Raw genomic sequence first — 22,725 nt, 5'->3', positions numbered from 1 at the left:
TCCACCAGACGAGGAGAAATGTTCCTAATCTCTGCAGGATACGAGAAAAATGGCTTTTGGTTGTATACTATTGTATATTATTGTGTAATCTTTTTTTTTTTTTTGCATGTACAATTTAATGGATGCTCTTCTAAGAACTCCTAGTAATTATGCAACCCCTGCAGTAACCTCTGCAGGGGGTTACTGTTTCTCATAACCAAGCAAGATTAATTTAGTGTTTAACAGTTGAGCACAGACACCAAACAGATGATTATTAATATTTACAAAATAGGTGGAAGAGGGAAAAGAGAATTCAGAATGGATAGATGGATATAAAGTATTAAAGTATAAAGTATTATTCTATAAAATAATGCCTGCAAAATAACAAAACATAGTTTAGGCTTATGATTTCCCAGAGGTATGACCACCAAACCTAGAGAGTGGGAAGACACAGTAGGAGAAAATGTAGAAGAGACATCCTCCATATGCAGTGAGCCATACATGTTGCATAAGCTGACCTATCTTGAAGCAACTATAATCAGATCAGTATGCTTGAAAAAACTTTATCCAGTAGCAAAAACAGCCGTTCAGCAAAAAGGGTATGATAAATGACAATGAGAGTTTGAGGCAGAGGAAGAAAGAGAAATATCATCAAAGAAAATATCATTCACATCATTCAGAGAACCATCCCATGGAGATTTCATGCATCCGTAACCAGCTTGGGGTTTTCTTTGGCTACATTTTTTTTTTCATGGGCAGATACAGCTTTAAAAAGTACTGTATTTGTGTGTCTGTGAGTGTGTTTTTACTGTGTACCATGTATGTTTTATGAGTGCTTTGATATTGTAAGGTCTTTGCGATCTATAATGTTCACTCCTGTCAGCGTAAGAGGGACGTGGTGGGATGGATGTGGGTGTGCCCTTGGAGACAAGTGAATCACCATATACACTATGTCCACTATGACTCGTCGTTCATACAGAACACTGATAAAAAGGTTTTCACGAGCAGTTGCGGGATGGTTCAGACCAGCTTTTACAAGGTTCTTGAACCCAGCGCTGTCCACAGATTTCCCTTTTTTTACGTCATTGGTTTTTGAGAGCAAGCAGTTTGCTCTGAAAGATTTCTTGGACTTTAAGACCTCATCTTGACCTCCGGTTATACTGGTAACTGCAATTTCTTACTTACACTACTAAATGGGACCACCTGGAAGCCCTTTGCTATCTTCTTCTAATAGCCTTCTCCTCCTTCTCAGGATTATTCTGTTTTTTCTAGGTGGCTGATTAGAGGAGCCCCTGGATACTGATTGCATGGATAAGTAATAGCAGTTGTAGTAGCTTTGAAATTTGCATAATGATGACTGTGAACAAGCATAGCTCTTGCAAGCTAATTGAGCTTGTTCTGTTGCCTCTCTACAACCTTTATTTCTATCTTAAAATAAGAATGTGTTTTACAGTGAGTACTGGGTACTGCATCAGCCTTCACTGAACAGACAGATATACAAGTCATCTCTGCTTTTATGATGAGGTTTAAAACTTCGCTTTGTGATAAAGCTAGTAATGAGTTAGCCATTAGTTACCATGCTCTAGTCTCAAGCTGACCTGGAACATTATGTTATGAAGTTATCACTTCTCATCCAGTCCTCTCTTTTCGTTAACTTTAGTCTGTAGTTTTCTGTACGGTTTTATTCCGTTTGCTGTTCTTGGTCCTTTTATGTCCCTTTTTTATTCTCTGCAAGAGATCTCTTCTTATTAAACAGGGGTTCTTCTTCCCCACTGTTGCCAAGTGGATTGTCTGATTGCTGAGAGAGTCTCTCCTATATGATAGGGTCTTGTGATGACTGTTGCTGTGAATGACATGCATATGAAGCTTAAATGATGTATTGCTACACATCTGGCCCGGTAGATTCTGTGATTTTCCTCTATTGTTTTGATCCAGTTATTTTTTAAGAAATAAACACCAACCAAGTCTCCTGCTTGCACTAAGAGAAATGTATGAGCTTGTTAACATACTCCTCTGAATGAAAATTTTATAACATATAATTCATGAAGGAGTGGTGCACTAATGTGCTCAGTACTGCCAAAAAAGTAGCAACTTCCAGGAATAACTGAACTAAGACACAGCATAGTGAGTCGGAGTTTATCTCCTAAGCAATGGTGTGTTTTATTCAGCCTTTTTTTTCTGTGCCGTTTCTCATGTCACTCTGCGCTGCAGCCTTCTCCTCCAGTAAGCAAATGCGTCACTAAAAAAATTTGGATATACAGTCATTTTTAGTCACAGGAAGTTTTTACTGGGTCATCATTTGTGTGTGACGAAGTCTCAATTAAGATGCACGCACACATACACCTATCGCTGCGCACACACACAGTGCTAAGAAGATGAAACTAGAGCAGCAAATGAGGAACAGTATGTCGTCTGAGACTTAGCCCCGCGTTATTTTAAACCTGGGAAGCATGTCAGGGTTATACTATCTAGGTAGCCCAGAATAGGAGTGATCTGTTAGCCACCTAGCAGATACTGTATGAGTTGGTAAATAGCTGTAAAGGTTGTTTCAAAGACAATCCAGCTCACACATAGGCTCACTGTCACTTAAGGCCCAATATAAATATAATAAATATAGTACCAACTGAGGATTGTTTAAATGCCACAGCCTGCTTAAGTTGCCGACCATGTCCTTCCCTTTATGATCACAATGAATCCTCTTCCGATGGGTGCTTCCAGCAGGTGAATGTGCTGTAGTGGCATGTAAGCAGCAAGCAGGTGAATCCTGCATATTTAGTGAATTAAATAAGAATAGACAATATGAACATTTTACAAAATAGACAATATGAACATATGTAAAATTAAAGGGATTTGAAATGTACATTGTACCGGTGGGTTTAGAGTGTCTAGAAGAGAGTCCTGTCTCAGTCACTTATGCATGATGTGAGAGGGCGGGTGTGTGTGTGGTGTGTGTGTGGCTTGGGGATAGAAGCTCCCCTTGAGTCTCTCTGTTCTTGCCCAGATGATGCGGGACCTTCTACCGGATTGCAGAAGTTGGAACAGTTTGTTGCCAGGATGGGACGTCCTTCAGTATCTGCGCTGCTCTAGTCCAGCATCTCCTGGTGTAGGTGTCCTGAAGCAGGGGGAGAGCAATCCTGCAGCAGCGTTCTGTTGTATGGATCACTCTCTGAAGAGCTTTTTGGTCTTTAACACAGCTGTTCCCAAACCAAGATGTGATGTTCTGTGTGAGGATGCTCTCCACAGCACCTGTATAGAAAATCCTGACGATCTCTGGAGAGACCCTGAACTTCCTCAGTTGTCGTAGGTGGTACAGGCGCTGCCTAGCCTTTTTGGTCTGGACCTGAATGTGGGCAGACCATGTCAGGTCTGAGGAGATGTGGACACCGAGATACTTGAAGGACTGCACCCTCTCCACTGGAGCTCCATTGATGATAATGGGCTTGTCTCTGTGCTGACTCCTTCTGAAGTCCACCACCAGCTCCTTGGTCTTGCCAACGTTCAGCTGGAGATGGTTGTCCTGGCACCATGATGCCAGATTCTTCACTTCATCCATGTAGGCTGTCTCATCGTTGTTGGAGATGGCACCCAACACCACTGTGTTGTCAGCAAACTTCACAATGGTGTTGGAGCCGATCTGTCCACCCACGGTTTCTGGTTTGGGAATGTGGTGACTCTCGCAGTGGGGATAATCTCCTCCACTAGCATATTGACGAAGCATACTGCTACTTCTGTAAACTCGTTGATGTCAACTGCGCATGCTCTGAACATGTCCCAGTCTACGTCGTTGAGTGCGTCCTGAAGCGTAGCTTCTGATTGGGCAGACCAACGTTTCACCTCCCATGTGGTTACTTCTTCCCTCCGTATGTTTTGTTTATACTGGGGAATGAGGAAGATGGCGTTGTGGTCAGACTTCCCAAAAGCCAGGTGTGAGACAGCTTTGTAGCCCTGCTTGTATGGCGTGTAGCAGTGGTTCAAAATTCGATCCCCCCTCGTCAGACACAAGACATGCTGGTAGAAGTTTGGCATGACTTGTCTGAGGTTCGCTTTATTAAAGTCTCCTGCTACAATGAGGGCTGCGCCCGGGTCCTTGTTTTGAAACGAACTCAGCACATCATGTAGTTCGGACAAAGCCACACCTGTGTCCGTTTGGGGTGGGATGTAGACCACCGTGGCGATGACTGAGGTGAACTCCGATAGAAAGGGCAGCACTTAATGCTCAGGAATTCCAGATGTGGCGAGCAGCCGCTGGAAAGAGTAGAAATGCTCCTGGCATCACTCCACTTTCTGTTTACCATGAAATATACTCCTCCACCTTTGGTTTTGTTTGACTCTGCCGTTCTGTCCGCGCGGAGCACAAAGAATGAATCTGACGGAGTCACAGCCTGGTCTGGCACGGTGGGGGTCAGCCATGTCTCCGTGAAGCACAGAATGTTGCAGTCCTCCATGTCACGTTGACTCTTGCTCTTAGGTCATCGAGCTTGTTCTCCAGCGATTGTACGTTGGCCTGTAGGATGCTGGGAAGTGGTGCGCGATGCTCCTGCTGTCTCAGTCAGTTCCGAACACCAGCACGTTTCCCCCGGCACGTCTTTGTTCTACCCCTCGGATGAGCGGCCCGACCTTTGTTGTTGTCCGCGCCGCGTAGTATCTCTGGCGGCCAGGATGAGTCAGGTTTAAAAGTGTCCAAGATTAAATGTGCATCCTTGTCACCGATGTTTACAAGTGATCTGCTGTCATAGACTATAAAACTAGAGGATTTTGGGATGTAAACCAGAGCAAAAAATAAGTAAAAAACTAAAAAGGTGCATAGTCGGAGCAGAGCGGTCAGGAAGGCGTCTGGACGTGGCCGCACCATCTTGAAAAATAGTTCCTTCATCTCCATTATATATTTTTAAAATTCACAGTGGGTCGTGAGAGAGCAATCACTGACTGACACACCTGAGTGTTGCTCTGAATGTTCATTTTCATCCTCGGAAATGTTTATTTTGGAGTCACTATTCAGTTTGTCATATCCATGGCAGATTTACGCCACCTCTTCTCTGAAACCATACTGACTGACTTTTAGTGTTTTCACTGCTATGCATGGCAATGAATGGGAGTTGGTTGTGATTTGTAACACAAATTACAGCCCTTCCAAGTGGCAATCAAGCCATCGAGTTCTCCACCTTCCGGGTAATTATACCTTCATGCTATATTAGGTCTCATTTACCCGCTATCCCATAACTTACATCAAATCTAGTTTATGTTTAGGGAACGCTAAGAAAAACCTATAGGCACACATATATCTGAAATATGAAATTATTCACCAAGATGAATGTGTCCAAATGAGCTTCTTATCATTACTGTGCACTTTTGCTAAAGTTGTGATTTTCACTTCTATTTATGTGTATGAAAGTGAGACTTGCTTGGCTTACAGAAAAGTGAGAATGCAGTGTAGCAGCCAGCAGTCTATGAAACCATTGTTCTAACAACCAAAGCCATTGTTCTTCCAACCAGCTTCTGTTTCTGTATGATCACACACCATATGTTGAGGATATGCCCACGTACACATATAAAGAAATAATGATGCCCACGACAGAACGAGGACAAAAAACAAGCTATAAATATATATAGATGTGTGTTTACTTGCATCCGTTACTGTGTAAATCAGTCCACCATCAGCCATTGCTGGACATGATTACCACTCAGAGATAGGTAGAGCCACTTGAGCTTTTTAAAAATCTGATCTTCTGCTGGGGCTTACTGGAGGGTGACAGCTAGAAAAGAGAAAGAACGAAGAAAAAGCCAGCGTAATTATTGGAATATAGTCTTACCCTCACCGAGCTGTCAAAAAGGTGAGAGAGAGGTTGGCAGAGACAGGGGAAAGCACAAAAACCAATAATGATGGCTTCGAACATTTCTAAAGCAGCCTAGGGACAATAGAAGGTATAATGAGGCTTGTTTTTGTTATCTGTCTTAGAATGTCATCTAAAAAAAAAAGAACGAACCCAAAACAGCGGTTTACTTTCCTCACCATTCTTCTGTATCATCTTGCTTTCCCTGTCAGTCCTGTTGCCTCTGTGTTTCTCCCTCTCTTTCTCACTTTCTCACTTTCTCACGTTCTTTCTATCTTCTGGCAGTTGTCCCCCCTTTGTATCACAAGCTATATCGCCCTATTTGCTTTCGATTCCTTTTTCCTTCTTCTTGTTGTTTTTTTCCCTTCATCCAACACTTTGTTCAGAGCTTCAATTCTGCCTCCTTCCCCACCTACGGTATACTTTTGACCTCATCAGCTTACTGATACACAGCAGGTTTTCAACTGCCTTCCATCCACTTTAAATGAGTGGGTGTACACAACTTGGATACGGTACAGTTACATCTCTTCTCGTGCTTTCTTTCACCCTCCTCCTGTTTTCTGAGACTGATAAGTCTTCTGAAAGATAAAAGGTAATTGGAAAGAAATATAAACCCCTTAAAATTAAGTTTTGGAAAGTTAAATTTAAGGCGAGGTTGTTATATAATAATATTTTTATTACAATTTTTATCTGTTTGCTGTCTTAATGGGCTTTAGTTATATGTTGTATTATATTATACATTTATTATGCATATAATATAAATGTTTTATATATATTTCTTAATTTCTGTTGGATCCCAGCCAATACATCAGCCTCACCGATGTTAAATATTTTCTAATATATCTATATAAGCATTTATAACAGCCAGTAAATGAAAAAAAATTAACTAAAGGACAAACAGGAAAAAAGTTAATCATTATGTCTATCAGTGTTGCATACTTTGTTCACCAGAAGGCAACTTTTCTGTTGAAAGACATGTGGGGAACGACACAAACACAACAACCACCTGACTCAGGCAGGGTGTAAATGAGTAATCCAAGACCTGCTGTGGAAAAAAATATTATTTTTAAACTGCATTGTCATGTTATCTTAGTAAGGACTCATAAATAATGACGCATAACAAATAAAAATAAAGCTTTTATTTTTTCAGTCTTTCCCTCTGGCTTTCCCTGCCTTTCTTCTTAGCGGTTGTTTTTACAGAGAGATCCATAAGTGTCCCTATTTGCCAAGTAGGGCTATTCACAGCAGGCTAAAAACAAGAGCCACAGCCAGTGCTCCCAATGGGCAGTCCAAGCCTGAATGTATCATAAAAACGTACCTTTCAAAATATTTAACAGCTTATAAGCTCCAAATGTGTGGTATTAGATAATTAGATGTATGTTGTTGCTATAGCGGGGTTTTTTTTCTTGTCATTAAAAGATTCTACAAACGCCCTTTTAGTAAAGACTGAAGACAGAGATATTGTGAGAAGAAAGCGTGGAAGTAACAGGCAAATTGTAAGTATGGTGGGAATGGAAGAGAAATTCAGTAGCAAGTGAATGCAAAATAGTGCAAAGCCGTGTGACAGCTAGAAGGGAGGAGTGAGTAAAAACATGATGGAGTGAGAGATAGAAATCGAGAATCAAAAGAATCTGTACCACTTAACTCAGAACTTGATACTTGCAAGCTGGGTGCATGCAAAGCAGATATTGTACGTTTTCTTATACTTGGTTGACCAAAATTAGGTTAGCCTTAATTTACAAATGTTACAGAAATTCAAATGTAAAGAAATAAACTGGAATATGAGAGGAAAAGCAGCACGGGAGTGTGGTGATTGTCGCTTTGCAGCAGAAACATTCTTGGTTCAAATCCAGGCTGAGACTTTTCCATGTGGAGTTTGCATGTTCTTCCTGTGTCAGTGGGGGTTCATGCTGGGTACTCTGGCTTTCTTCCACAGTCCAAAGACATGCATGTTAGCTTAACTGGTGATTCTAAATTGGCTGTAGATGTGAATCGTTGTGTGTTTCTCTGACAGACTGACTAAGATTCCAGGAAGAACCTTGCACCCCTTCATCCACCTCTGTGACCCTGAATTGGATAAACAGGAGAAGATGGATTATCATTTCATGTTTCTGTGAAAATCCCTCAGTTTTTTTGAATGCACAGCCACATTTTCATGGATTTGTCAAATTTGGATGTATCAGATCTGCTAAGCATCCATCGCTCATATCAAATCTGCTTCTAATGCTATGAATATGCTTCTTTGTTTTTTAAACATATTTGGCTCACATTCTTTTAACAGCCTGGAATCTCATCTGATCTTGTGAACTGAATGTTTCCAGCTAAGCAGCCGTGTGTTCATTATCACATCCACTCACATCTGGTGTTACCGTTTGATCCCCGAAGCATACTCTTCTATTTAAATTCCAGTTGTATCTGTGTGCACGTATTTCTGCATGCACGGCGAGTGAGGAGGTGGATGTTTTTGTGCACAAAATATTTATTTTGATGTAACGCAAATATGTGTCAGGCTTGAGCTGTAATTACAGAACCACATTAGACTTGATTAAAGCCAAGTCTTGTGACATTCTCTACAAGAAAACAGAGACATCACAATAATTACAGCAAACAAACAAAACCAGGCTTTACATGCTTACATGCTACAGCATCCACCACCTTCTTCTTCCTCTGCAAAGCTGCACGTCATAGTTCATATTTGAGTTAAACACAGGGTACGAAAGAAACAGTCAGCAGGGCAGCATTGTCTAAAAATCCAGCAAGTCATTTACTTTATGGGGACGATTGTTCATTTCAAGAAAGGCATTTATAAGGAAAAAAATAAAAATAAAAATAAAAACTGCTGCAGTGAAGAGCTTAACCACCCCCATTACTGACTATAACACTTGATTTATTACAAGCTACAAGCTGGAACATCTATTGCCTCTGCAGCTAAGTGTTAAGGCTGGTGCAGAGCCTCTAATGGTTGTCAAACCAAGACACTCATGGTGTGGAGTGCAACTAAACTCCAACTTCATTTGAAAAAAACACAAAAAACAAAACTCTGCATCTGTTTCTCAATAAGTCTTATTTTTCATTAAGTAAATCACTAAATTAATTACTACTTAATGCATAAATAATAGGCTGAAAAATCGGTAGTTAGGTTACTGGATGTTTTGGCTTAGTAGAATTCATAATATGTTGATTTACAAATGTTGGCGATGTCTCAGCCATTAAGCTTGGTTGCGACACTAGTGGTAAAACAAGGGTTTAGAGCAAGAAATGCAAACACATACAGGGAACTCTGAAATGTTAGACCTAAGTTTATGTGTGTGCATATTTTTTGTTTTATTCTAGAGTTAAAGAGTCCTGTGAAGAACCAAGTACAACCACTGATTTAATAACTTGTAGAACAACCTTTAGCATCAATAGCTTCAAGTAGTTTTTTTTTCTATATGATTTTATCAACTTTTTCATTTTGTTGATCCACACTTCTTTGCAAATGTGTTGTCCCAAGGAAATTCTTCTAGAAGTCTTGTAGTTTGTTCTTATGCAGCCCTGGAAATCTTAGCCGTGGTGCCATGTTCTTTTTTTAGAGAGAAGAGGCAACCCTCACAAACAATCCATTCTTTTCTGTTGTACTGTCATGAACTCTAAGATATAGCTCTCAGGTTATTCTTTGCTGTCTCTCTTAGCTCTGCAGGGTCTGACGTTGGTGTGAATTAGCTGGAACGTCCACTCCTGGGAAGAAAGGTAACTGTGAATGTTTTCCACTCACAGTAATGGAAACTTAATTTCTCTGTTAACTTAACTGTTGAATGATGGAGCTTAAATTGTTTGGAAATGGCCTTATAACCCTTCTAGGACTGATGGCAGGCAACAGTGGCTTCTCTCAGATCACACACCTTAATGCTCAAGACCAGCAAACTGCTAAAAACGTCTGCTTTTATAGGGGTCACACTTGTTGATGATCAAGTGCATTTGATTTGATCGCTTTTTACCCTCCAAATTCCTTAAGGGTTATACTTTTTCTTATAGAAACCTCCTTTTCTTACATACATATTTAAAACCGCTGTACTTGACCCAATATTGTCTCTAGTCAAGGCAGTCAAGTATGTTAAAAAAAATGTGTCAAAATGTGCTTTTTAAGTTTTTTTCACCGCACAAGTGGGAGCCTGTTTAGAGCATGATGACAACACTCAGATCAATACATTTATGTTTCTTTTTACAAATATTAATGCTTAAGAGGCAAACACTGAGTGAAGGTCACCAGCTATTTGAGGTGAATGACACGGAAGGCAGAAACCAGATTTTCTTGTACTCTCAGCATTGCTATTTTGCACATATATTGGCTATGTTATATTACCAAAGGGATCCTTACACCAGGAGCACAGAGACTAATAGTTTGAAAAAAGAATATGTTTCTTGCCTGTTTGGATGTGCTTCCAAATCGTCAACATTCCTCCTGTGTCACCGTGCCCTTTTAACTTGGCAGCAGGTGATGACCCAGCCAATGAACCTGTCAGGAGGTGCCACACGAAAGCTCAGCTCTCTGTCTCTGCCTGCTGCACATTTTGTAGTAAATATATTAATTGCAGGCATTATCTGACTGTATACTCTCTCAAAACGTAGGCTATAATATTATATAGGTATTAGAGATGGACCGATCCGATATTACGTATCGGTATCGGTCCGATACTGACCTAAATTACTGGATCGGATATCGGAGAGAAATAAAAAATGTAATCCAATCCATTAAATATCAAAAAAGCACCTCACAAAACTTGGCGACATGGCAAGCCGGAGCAGTGTGGTCACATGATAGAGCGGCTGTGTGTATTTGTAGCCTGCTAGCAAACATTTCATCTCGGAGGAAGTTATCTCAGAGAGAAGTAAAGCAAGTGTGTAAGTTCATCTCTGAATGTTTGTAAAGCATTCCCGCGTTAAGCTTAACAACCTATATATATAGAGCAACTGCCTCTTCTCTCTCTCTCCTGCTGCTACTTCAATCGTGAAACTGCTTAATGATCAGCTGATCGGCTTTTCTGTCGCGAGTCCGTCTCTCTTCTTTGTTTTTGGCCCACTTCTCACCAGAAAGAGGAAACCGGCGGCTGAACAACAGCAGCACTATTAAGCTTGATAAGCTGTTGTTAGAATTTATTTAATATTACTTTCTAGACCAGGATCTTTTTCTATGCAGCTGACGGCTGGTAACTGTGCAGGGGCGGATCTAGCAAAGTTTAGCCAGGGGGGCCGATAGGGCATGAACAGGCAAAAGGGGGCACAAAGACATACTTTTCTTTCTTATTCTCATTTAAAATATCTAGCTTTTAATTACTTAATAATTATCTGAATCTTACACCCAAAGTTTTAATCTGATGTAAAATGTATAGAAGTCCATTACTGTATATAGTAACTGTTAAGTCTAATATACCCTAGTACTTTTTAGTAGTAGTACTTTTTCCTTTGGGAAGGTACCATCTGTGCAGTCTGCAATTCTGTTGAAGAAAGATGTTGAATCTATTTAATTATTCTTGAAAAATAATTTATTTCTGTGATTTTTTTTCACCCTGCATCAAATTAAAGTTGATTACATTGATTAAGCATCATGAGGAAGAGGGTGGTTCCCTATTTGCTTTTGCTGGGAGTTTGCAACCCTATTAGTTAGGTTGCTTAATATTTCTGCTAAGTACTTTTTAAAATACCAGAATAGGGAGGATGGGGTAGGTTTAACTTTATTAGATTGATCAGTGTTGCTGATCTATGAAATATTTTGGGTGCAGTGTGGTTTTTTTTTTTTACATACAGGTATAACAGAATAGCTTTAGTGTTGTTGATGTTTTTTAACTTGAGTATGAACTTATACAAAAAGCAGCAAGATATTAAAAAAAACAGTTTTACTGATTAAAAAACACACTATATCGGATTCATATCGGTATCGGCAGATATCCAAATTTATGATATCGGTATCGGTATCGGACATAAAAAAGTGGTATCGTGCCATCTCTAATAGGTATCCTATATAATATTATAGTCAACCCTTGTTACATCTATAAATTAAATACATCCCTTCATCTTTTTTAGTTTTTATTTAACACCCATTGCTACTTTTTTGCTTGCGGCAGTGTTTGTGTTGCACATAAGTCCATAGCAGTTGATTTAAGTGTAAAAGATATCTGTGAGACATGGAAAGACTGTGTATTTAGAAATAAACATCATAGTAAATGTAGGTGACTATTTGATTATCTATCTATCTATCTATCTATCTATCTATCTATCTATCTATCTATCTAGCACCCTTCCCTAAACTCATTTCCTACCCTGGGATCAAATTTCCTCAGCATTAATATTTAAGATACAAAATTGGTTCATTATAATTACCTCTAACTAACTTAGCAGCAAAAAGTGACACCAAATATGGGAGTAGGGAGAGTTTCTGGGTGTGACCATATGATGTATGTGTGTTAGGGAATTTCGAAAAATGGCAAACACCTCAAGGCTAGGCACTTTGTGTTCTCAATCTAAGCGTGAACGAAAGAATTCAGGCGTTTTCTTGACATGCGCTGAATAAAGACATGATTAAAACTGTCAAGTACTGTCTGGTTGAAGCTAAGGCTGTCCACATTGAATGCATGAAAATGTTCAGCTCATAACATGGAAGAGCAAATGAAGCGGTGCTGCTTGTTGGGAGAGGGAGGGGCGACAGGTGCTTAAAGAGCACTGATGCATGCAGAGGCTCAAGTACATTTAATCGTGGTCTCTTTCCAGTCCAGTCTTCTCAGCACTGCAATTGTAGTTGACAAAAAAAATGCTAATTGGAGGGAGTCACAGTTAGTTAAAACCCCTAGTGTGAGATAATGCATTTCACTGTAGGGGGTTGTGATTCAGGGACATAAGGAGAGACAGCAGGAGAAATAGCAAGTGGGGCATCTGGTTTTGGAAAAGATTCCTCACTTGAAAGATGAAATTGGTAATATGTCAAAGGGGTACCCATTGTACCAACTGTATAATATATATTGTATTGCAGCATTATTAAGTATGAGTATTAAGTTATTGAGTATCCAAGAAGTCCAAATCATGTCTTTGGTTTTTTTTTAAATCAAGCAAATGATTCAAAAGTCAGTGTCATAAAAGCACCTCTTAAGACATTAGTGGCACCCAGGTACTTGATAATAAGGCAGCTACTTTCTGTCAGTTTCACGACTCCTTACTTTACACTTCTAGGAGCTGTCATAGACTCCCATGGCACAAAAAGAAGGAAGAAGATAAAAAAGAAATGGAGGAAATGGGTGACTATTAAGCTTCACAGCTTGCCTCTCAATAACAGTTTTAGCATATGGCGTAGCATTTTTTTTTTCTTGCAGCACTTGCATCCCATTAGGGTGCTTCATCTGCACCTTCGACCACCCCCATCAACACTGGGTTGACTTTTACTGTCATCACTGTCCCTCATTATTGAACCTCATGAAAATTTCACCTGAAAAAAATATGTATTTCCTAAGTGCTGTGAAACAGAATAAGGAGTTTTTAACACAACTTTTCCAAAGATCCTAGTGGTCATTTGGATGCTTACATTATTTTACTTTGCACAGAAAAAATAAAGTAGTTCACAAAAAAACAAAAACTACATTGGAAGTAGTTCTTCACTGTGTTTTGGATTGTTGTTGTGTTGGGAGACAAAGCTGTTGCTGTCTTTCAAAATCTTCACATGTCCTTCTTTCTTCATGGTTCCTTCCATTTTGACAAGATTCCCAGTTCCAGATGCACTAAAGCAGGGGTCCCCAATCCCAGTCCACGAGGGCCGGTGTCCCTGCAGGTTTTAGATGTGTCCTTGATCCATCACAGCTGATTTACATGGATTCAATATGTCTTCAGTTCTCCAGAGGCCTGGTAATGAACTAATCATGTGATTCAGGTTTGTTGACCCAGGGTGAGATCTAAAACCTGCAGGGACACCGGCCCTCGTGGACTGGGATTGGGGACCCCTGCACTAAAGCATCCCCAGAGTATGATACTCCCACTACTGTGTTTCACTGTAGAGACGGTGCAGTTATAACTTTATATATTTCCATCTCCACTGTGTTGAAATTAGAAGATAACCCTCAATTCTAACTTGATTTTACAAGCTTTGAGCTTTCAAAATTAAAGCACGTCATTGCAGAGAAGTGGTTTGTGCTGCGGTGCAATATAAAGGTTAGATTTTCAGGGGGCTAATAATATTAACGCTGGCAATTTTAGGTTTTTCTAAAATAATTGTGATGCTGTGTGCAAATAGACCAGTTGTTATGCAGTGCTTCTGTACGCTGCTGGAGCACAAAGTGCCAGTTAATTACCTGGCAGAGGGTGTTGAAGTGTGTACTGTCTTCAAATCTTTTTGTGTTCGTGTTAACACACCACAGTACTCGTTGTAGTTAGAACTATCCTACTGCCTTATATCTAAGTGTTGTTTGTGTCTCATTTCACACATTGCATCCTCCCACCTTTAGGTGAAGACAAAAGCCAGTTAAAAGAAGCTTTCATGGTGAATCAAGTGTGTGCTTTGGCATGCCTTTATCTTTTCAAGCCGAGTCGTCCCATTCAACCATTTGTTTTTCATTACTTTGGCTTTCTGTAGCTTTTTCCTTGTCTCCTTTGCCCCCTCGGTTTGTGTAAACCAAGATTCAATTTATGAAAGAGGAGTTTTTTGTAAGTAAATAAAAAGATCTGGGGGAGGGGGGGGGGGTGTGTGTGTGTGTGACCCAGAGCTCCCTCTTATGTCTCTTTCTTTTGACGTAATTGTGTAATAACCTCGCCACTCTTTCTACTCTGGTGTCTGTTGCTTGTATATCTTTCTTTTTTTCCTCTAATGAGATCTTTTTTCTATATCTCTTTTATTATCTCAGTCTCTTGCTTGATGTTCTTGACCCCAGAAGAGGGGGTTCTTTTTCATTGTCCATGTTTTTGAACACATTGTAATTCTTCGTCTTTCTCTTTCTCTGTGACACATTCCTTGTTGCTGAGATTTAACTGGCCAGGGAGAGTTTCATAACGTGATCTGTCTCAGTTCATTTTAAATCTGCTGCTCTTTGTTCTCTCTATCAACCCTGTTCCTCTGCTCTCATGCATCTTCCCTTTCCCATGCCTCCACTTTTTTTCCTTTCTGCATGTCTTGCAACATCCGTCACATATCTGCCTCCTTTCTTATCAATAAATACTTCTGGGAATAGTTATTATTGCATCTTGACAGCATGGTGGAGCAGCAGCTAGGACTCTTACCTCCCAGCATGAAGGTTCTGGGTTTGAATCTACTGAATCCTTATGCCTGCATGTCTTCTCTCTGGGTACTCTGGCACCCTTTAACCTGCTTGTTAAATTACAAGTTGGTGTCATCTAGGATGTACCTCACCTTTTGCCCCCATGTGATAGGGTCTAACCCCTCCTCCCTGATTTAGAAAATGGATAAATGTATAATGTAAATTGCATGTGCTGACCCTAAGAGCTACAGCTTAATAACACTAGAGATCACACCAGTGAATGCTTTTCCAGTTCTAGTTTACAACCAGTTCCAATTTGTCCTATCTATCTATCTATCTATCTATCTATCTATCTATCTATCTATCTATCTATCTATCTATCTATCTATCTATCTTTACAGTAAGTCACATTTTTTTATATATACTGCTGATTCATATTTGTCTACCACCACCATTGATCATTCAGCAGTGAAAAAGAAAACAACCTGCTACCATCCAACAAACATGAGTCATTAACATCCCACCGGGTATCTCACAGTGATACCTAGTAATACTACATTAGGAAATTTGGTGTTTCATGAGTGCAACCAAAGCAAATATTAAAATATTAAGGATTAGATTCTCCCTCTGCTGTCCTTGTTATCAACAAGGCTGACAGGAAGCGCTGTCAGGGACTGAAGCCCCATCAAAGCCAATAATGGACATTTTTTGCGTACCATCTGTGCTACTCTAACATTGCAGCAGGAACCAAAAGTTTTGTATGAGAATATGTCGTGAGAGGTTTTTTTGTTCGGCTTGTAAGTCCACAGTCTCAGAGCACAATTCTTTTAATTGGTACTTGGGTTCACATGATAAAGAAGACTTTAAGTTCAATCTGCACTACTAAGATGAAACAATATACCGCGGATGAGCATTATAGTCTTTTAGGCCTCTTTGAATTAAGATCATTACATTTCAGATTCTTAGACACTGAGCCGATGGTCTTAACTTTGAGCAGCTTACAAGCACAAAGATAGTACCACTCATATGTCATTGTTTTCTTCTCGGCAAAGCCAAATGTTATACAGTGAATGTTTCTGGCCTACCTGCTTTTTTTTTGTCTGACGTGATGTGATAATACTAGCAATTTATGGTTCACGGTGACATGAAGTGCACCTCCGTGGTATTTAACACTATTATGTAATTTCTTCATTACCTCATTTTTCTTCCCTCCATCTGATTCTGTCTGCTTCTTCTCTGCCACGCTCTCTCTCTTTTGCCAGCAGCAAGGCAGTGGCCTAGTTTAGCAGTGCAGAAGGTTTGTTAGTATCACCCCCAAACACAACAATTGCAATTTGGATTCATGTGAGAATACAGGCTCGTTCACAATTTGTGCATGTAAAATTGCACATATATACATGGATACATATACTGTAATCGTGGCTCCCTAGTCAAGGGAAACGCGCTATAATTATCCAATCGTACAATAAAAGCGTTTGCACGTAGAAAAAAAATAAAAGCAATGTAAACACACCCCCACATACATACACACTCTGCTTTGGTTGCAATGCTGCCAATTTAATCTTGTTGAAGCATATAACGGTTTGCTTTGAGAAAAGCACACCTGCTCCCTGTTACGAAGGAAACGACAGGATCAGAACATTTAAATATATTAATTATTTATACACTGTCATATATTAATTACGCTATTTCTGTAAAATATAGCCCCTCGCATTAGGTTTATCAAGCCCTCCAACTAAATCATCATCGCTGCCACTTATTCCTATACTACGTGACCCACTTCAGCACGCATTCCAGTAATGATACGTAGGAGGAAGGCCACTTGCAAAAATAAAATGTCTGAACTGGGAAGTAGGAATGTTTGCAGATGCACAAACACGTACAACTTTCTATTACAGCTCGGTAATAATGTGGTAATAATGGGGTGACAAGGTGGAAACAAAGATATTAATATGGAAATTTGCAAGTTAAGAAACAAGAAAATTCAGACATTATCTTCTTCTTGCTAGCAGTTTATCATATTGTTGTCAAGGTATTATACTACTATTAATAATTGGTTTTCTTCATTAACATAGCCTTGTTTCCATATTAAAATGGTAAATGGTAAATGGCCTGTATTTGTATAGCACTTTTCTAGTCCCTAAGGACCCCAAAGCGCTTTACACAACCAGTCATCCACCCATTCACACACACATTCACACACTGGTGATGGCAAGCTACATTGTAGCCACAGCCACCCTGGGGCGCACTGACAGAGGTGAGGCTGCCGGACACTGGCGCCACCAGGCCCTCTGACCACCACCAGTAGGCAACGGGTGAAGTGTCTTGCCCAAGGACACAATGACCGAGACTGTCCAAGCCGGGGCTCGAACCGGCAACCTTCCGATTACAAGGCGAACTCCCAACTCTTGAGCCACGATCGCCCCTTACCCTGTGTTTTTGGTCCAATTAAATGAATTTCAGTATAATATTACTCATTGTTGCTACACTTATATTACTTGTGTATTACTTTGGTAACTAAGTAGTAATAATATGCAAATTTTCATATTATTACCTTTCTGTTTCCACTTTGTTATCCCCTATTACCACATTATTACTGAACAGGACGTCAGGGTTTAGGGGCCAGATTTGCCGAGAAATATGAACAGGATGAATGTCTTATTCCAGCATTGTTTACTCAATATTCTTCAGTTTGGCTTTAAAAAATCTTGTGAACTGAACCTTAATTTTGATCTCGACTGCACTACTGTAAAGTTGTTGCTGCTGTAACTTGTGTGGTTTTGAGTCTGTGACAATTTGCTTGATCAAAGTCCTCAAAACTGCCTTTGTGGTATACACGCATACACAGACTCAGAAGCTCAGTTCAGTTATATTTATATTGCGATAAATCACAGCAACAGTTGCCTCGAGGCGCTTTATATTATCAGGTAAAGACCTTACTATCATACTAACTATGCTTTTGAGGCTGGTAAAAATGTGAGTATCTGAAATAAAGTCACGTGTTAGCGTGTGCACTTCAGTTCTTCGAACCAGTGTTATAACCATGGATTTTAGTGACCATGCTGCAGTCTGTATATACAATGCTGTCCCTCAGGCTGTAAGAGAAGCCATCCATCTGGGGCCCCGAGACAGTCATTGCCATCTCCGTTATTATTAACTATGACTCATTGCCTGGATTCACTGCTGACTCACTGCTGATGAAATGAATCGATATACACAGGGAATAATATATTGTTCACCTCTAGTACTCGGTAGAGTAGCGGTTGGCAAGTTAAGGCAGTAAAATAAATGTTTCAAAATATTTGTTTGCTCACCAGCAATGAAATTTGGCTCATATTGGAGAGAATGTTTTTTGTTTCCTGTTTTGTTTTTGTTTTTTTTACCAAATTCAGAACTTCTGAAAGGAACATAATGACAGCTTGTGAAATGTGCTTATTTGTTTCCTCATCTAGTACTATTTTATTATATTCCCATTCTTGACAAAACATTTTTCTCTCCATTTTATAGTAACACCATTGAAACAATCTCTAAAACAACATTTTCCTTAAGTTACACAAATGACCAAGAAGGTTTATTATTGTTTATACGGGACACCTAAATGATTTTTTTTTTTTATAGATGACAGATATTCTAAGTTTTAAAGGGATGAGCACAGTCAGCAACAGCACTCAGGTAGGCTACGGCATTACAAAAAAAATACTGAGTGGTACAAAGGGGCCCAATGTGTGCCAAAATATCCCCCGCGCCATTATGCCACCACCAACTTGAATCGCTGATACAAAGCAGGAGGGAACCACGCTTTTGTGCTGTTTGCATCAAAATCTGACCCTGTCTTCCAAATGTCACAGCGGAAATTGAGACTCATCAGACCAGACAATGTTTTTCCAATTTTCTATTGTCCAAAGTGATGAATTGTATGTTCTTAGCTGACAGGAGCAGCACCCAGTGCAATCTTCTGCTGCTGTAGCCCATCTGCTTCAAGGTTATATGTGTTAGGTAATCAGAGATGCTCATCTGCATGTCCGTGGTTCTGACAAGACAATTGTAACACGTTTTAACACATTTATTTATATATTTATCTATCTGCTTTAATTTTCTGTAGGAAAACTTAAAGTGCTGAAGTGTATGGAAGAGATTATTGAAGTATCTAGAAATTGTAGATGCAAATATTAAACTTCCTTTTATTCTTCCATATGGGCCAGAAGGACAAATGACGGCTCTTGCTCACTAGTAATTAATTAATAAGTGACTTTTATTGGCTAACCACTGCAATCAGTATCCTTGTATTTGCCATAGAGATGTGAAACTGCTATCCCTCTAGTCTCCTTTTATCTCAGTAACGAAGCCAGCTCCTCAAGAGATTAAAGTGAGAAAATGGGGCATTATTTTTTCTCTTTTTTTCTGTAAAACCAAAACTGCTAAAACTTTGTTGTTACTGAGCCTGTCAAGTTTACCATTAATGGAGACAAATGAGACAAAGTGCTGTTCACAGCAATGTCAAATACAATATTTGATGAAAATAACTGCTTTGTGTTCTCAGTGTCCCTCAGGCAGCCTTAGAGATGGTTAAAACTCATACAGTGACTTACAGTAAAGCCATTTTGCCCCTCCACTGTGCCATTAGATATTTAACTGCTGTGGTATTGAAAAATAAATTATTTAAAACAACAGTTAAACATAAAAATGAAGGCTTCATTGGAGAGGCTTCATAACATCTCACGAGTCTGTTATTGCTCTTAGAAATAACAAATGTATATTTTTGTAGAGCAATGTCAAGCTCCGTTATTCTGTAAAACATGGCTATTCGCTCTTATTTTATTTGCATTGCTCTTTTTCTTTCTTTTCCTATTTTGATCAGGATTGTGAAAGCGTTCGCGTTTTAACTCCACCAGCCATGCTTCTCCTTTTATGTTTACACATAAATGAGTATACTGTGGTAGTCCGTTGCTTACTTCCTTGTTTTTGCAGTAATATTCACATAGCAGCAAGTAAATGTGTTTTGACAATTTATAAAGTAGTAATTGCCCAAGCAACACTGGATATAATAAGCTGTATGACTGTTAAAGGATGCTTCCGTGTACCTGTAATTGAATTTAGGGTAATTTTGGGTTAGGTTTTTGGGTCATTCCTCATTCATTTGTCTCATACCGACACCTGCATCAGCCCAATCTCTTCTTCTGTTATTGTGTTATGGTTTTCTAATATTGTTGATTTTGTTAAGATTTGTTATCTGTTTGCAGCAATGTCTGATTTCTGCTTACCACAGCTAATGTGCTTATTATTCCTGGAGATTAGTGTTCCCAGCAGAATCCTCGTTGTTGCATGGATTATTTCAGACCGAAGCCTTTTCCGCTCTATCTATAACTTTTAACCATTCGCAGGCTGTGTTTCGTTCCTTCACATAATCCTGTCCCTGACTAAACTATGCCAGAGTGATCGGAGAGAGTCACTGGGGATAAAAATTGTTTGTGCCTCTTATCTCACATATCACATTAACAGACACCAGAGTGTGCCACTTCGTGTATGTACTCATCCAGTTTCATTGCTCGCTAAGGGCATCCAATTTTCCGAAACTCTATTTGTAAGTGCAACGTTTTCAGCCGACAGACCTTATTAAATCAACACATAACGTAAAGTGGCACATTAGGAAAGGAGATGTCGTTAAAAAGCAAGTTTTATTTTTCATGAAAAATAAAACTCAATTTGATGTACAAACAGTGCAGTGTAACTTTATGGCTTAATAACACTTCCTAGAGTCCTAGATTTTAATCCTAGATTTATGGAAAATTCCTCACTCCATCCATCCATCCAGCCGGCCTAGCACAGTATGCACGTTACTGCTGATTCACTGGTAGCACCATAATTCATTCATTCAGTTTATTGATTGTTACATCATAACCTGTAAATCGCTATCCACCCACTCGTTGCCCAGCGCTTATTATCAATTCCCTTTTTTCTGTACATAAATAAGTCTTTCCTGTGGTCTCCATTTCATTCTCGTCATTTCTATTACTCTTCTTCTAATAAAAGGCTTTGAGTTTAAACTTTATATATTTGTGTCTGGCTCCTATATCTGAGTCTTTGTCTCTCTGCCTCTACTCTGACATGCTTGGCGTATTGCTAGTTCTTGTGCTCCTCTGCGATCAAAAAGCCAATGTACTTTAGCAGTTTGAGCGTTCATACAGTGTTGCCATGGCAGCACTTGCGCCAATGGCTATAGAATATCAGATATGTTGATGGTGTAATGTGTTTCTCACCTGTGGTAAGTTAGAAACTGTAATTTAACTCACACATCCCCTGCTGTTTACGCATGCACGTGTGTTTGTGTTTTTCTTATTGTAAATTTGAGGCGTTTCTTCTTTTGAGATGACGCTGATAAATCTGAATCTATAAAGTCTCTGTAAATGAAAGACTTCCAAAATTAGCAGACTAAGGCTATGATCTTACCGGCATTGAGATCTGTCTTGGGTAATCCAGTCACAAGAGCTGACTTCATACCTCCATACCTCATGTCCACTGCGTTTTGTATGCAAACACCAAACATGTTATTGTCAACCCGCTGGTGGGAAAAATACACTTTTCATGCCTGTTCTGCCACAAATTGCAAGAGGTATAAAAAATTCAAAGCTCTTTGGCCTAGATGGAAATCACACAGCATGCTCTATGCCTACTCCATTCACACAAATCCATTTTGCCTATTGTCTTTGTCACTGGAATTGCACTTTAATGGTATGTCATCTGCACGATGCTGAGTATGTACTTCTGCTTACACCAAACAAGAATCGTCTTTGCTTTGGCCCAAGACACAGTGACTAAAATTATGTGGCCATGGAAAGACGTTCAAGTTAGTTTTGATCATTGCCAGCATTAGGGTAAGTTATGGATATTATCTGGTCAAATCTGCTGTATGAATGGTATTCTTGTATTAGGGTTAAAGTAAATCAGAATAATTGGGAACAGAGTTCAGGTACCTTCAATTAATGAACAATTGAAGGTACCTGAACTCTGTGATTCATTCTGATGGGCAAGTAAATGCATATTACTGTTGAATGAGTTAATTTTTCATGTGCCACAGCTTGGAGTTGCTTCCAGTAATATCGAAATACTTCCTCAGTAATAAGAAAATAATAATGTTCCACGGTCCACTTACATCTTCAACATTTCCTTTTTCCTTGCTCTTCCCTGTGAGGCGTTCATTGTGCTGATGTAAAGTTGAGGTTGGGGTACTTTAAGAACAGAGCAAGTTGCAGAACAGGAGCGAGCATGAAAAGAGGAGCATTTTTTAAATTACGACATAATTTCTGAACAAACAAATATTACGAAAAATACAAAGTGTTTCTCTACAGTCTGTCACAAAATGTGTCTGCTGTATTTCCCAGGGAGAGAGAATAAAACATTAATGTGTGGTTCTGATAGATGGCAAAAGATTTAAGAAAGAGACATAAGAGGAGGATGCAGGATTATTTTCAAAGGTAAGCATTGATCAGCAGGTTAAATTTAAATCTTGTACATTATGTTCTCTTTCATTTTGCAGGTTTTTTTTTTAATGAGATATTGGATCTATATGGAGACAAAGAGATGGATGTTACCAGGATGTGATTTGCCAGGAGATCTTGAGGGGAGCATCCCCCCTTCTCCTGGTCTCCATGTTCCTTAATTATTTTTCATCCCCAATGGCGATAAAAAAATGTATTCCCAACTTTTTA

General features: G+C 39.4%; 1 protein-coding gene across 2 annotated transcripts in view; it reads left to right on the top strand.

Annotated features, from left to right (window-relative positions):
* Positions 1-22,725, top strand: part of elfn2b (extracellular leucine-rich repeat and fibronectin type III domain containing 2b) — a 79,790-nt gene that overhangs the window by 32,847 nt on the left and 24,218 nt on the right. Inside the window, exon 3 of one of the 2 annotated variants that reach the window (XM_085156632.1) lies at positions 9,482-9,539. The exons of the other annotated variant lie outside the window; for it this stretch is intronic. The gene's annotated coding sequence lies outside the window, so the exon portion shown is untranslated. The remainder of the gene's footprint in view (positions 1-9,481; positions 9,540-22,725) is intronic. 2 annotated transcript variants of the gene reach the window in all.

This window comes from Neolamprologus multifasciatus, chromosome 4, assembly GCF_963576455.1.
Source record: "Neolamprologus multifasciatus chromosome 4, fNeoMul1.2, whole genome shotgun sequence".
NCBI lineage: Eukaryota > Metazoa > Chordata > Actinopteri > Cichliformes > Cichlidae > Neolamprologus > Neolamprologus multifasciatus.
The sequence above is the reverse complement of the archived record's forward strand: the minus strand, read 5'-3'. Positions and strand labels throughout refer to the sequence as shown.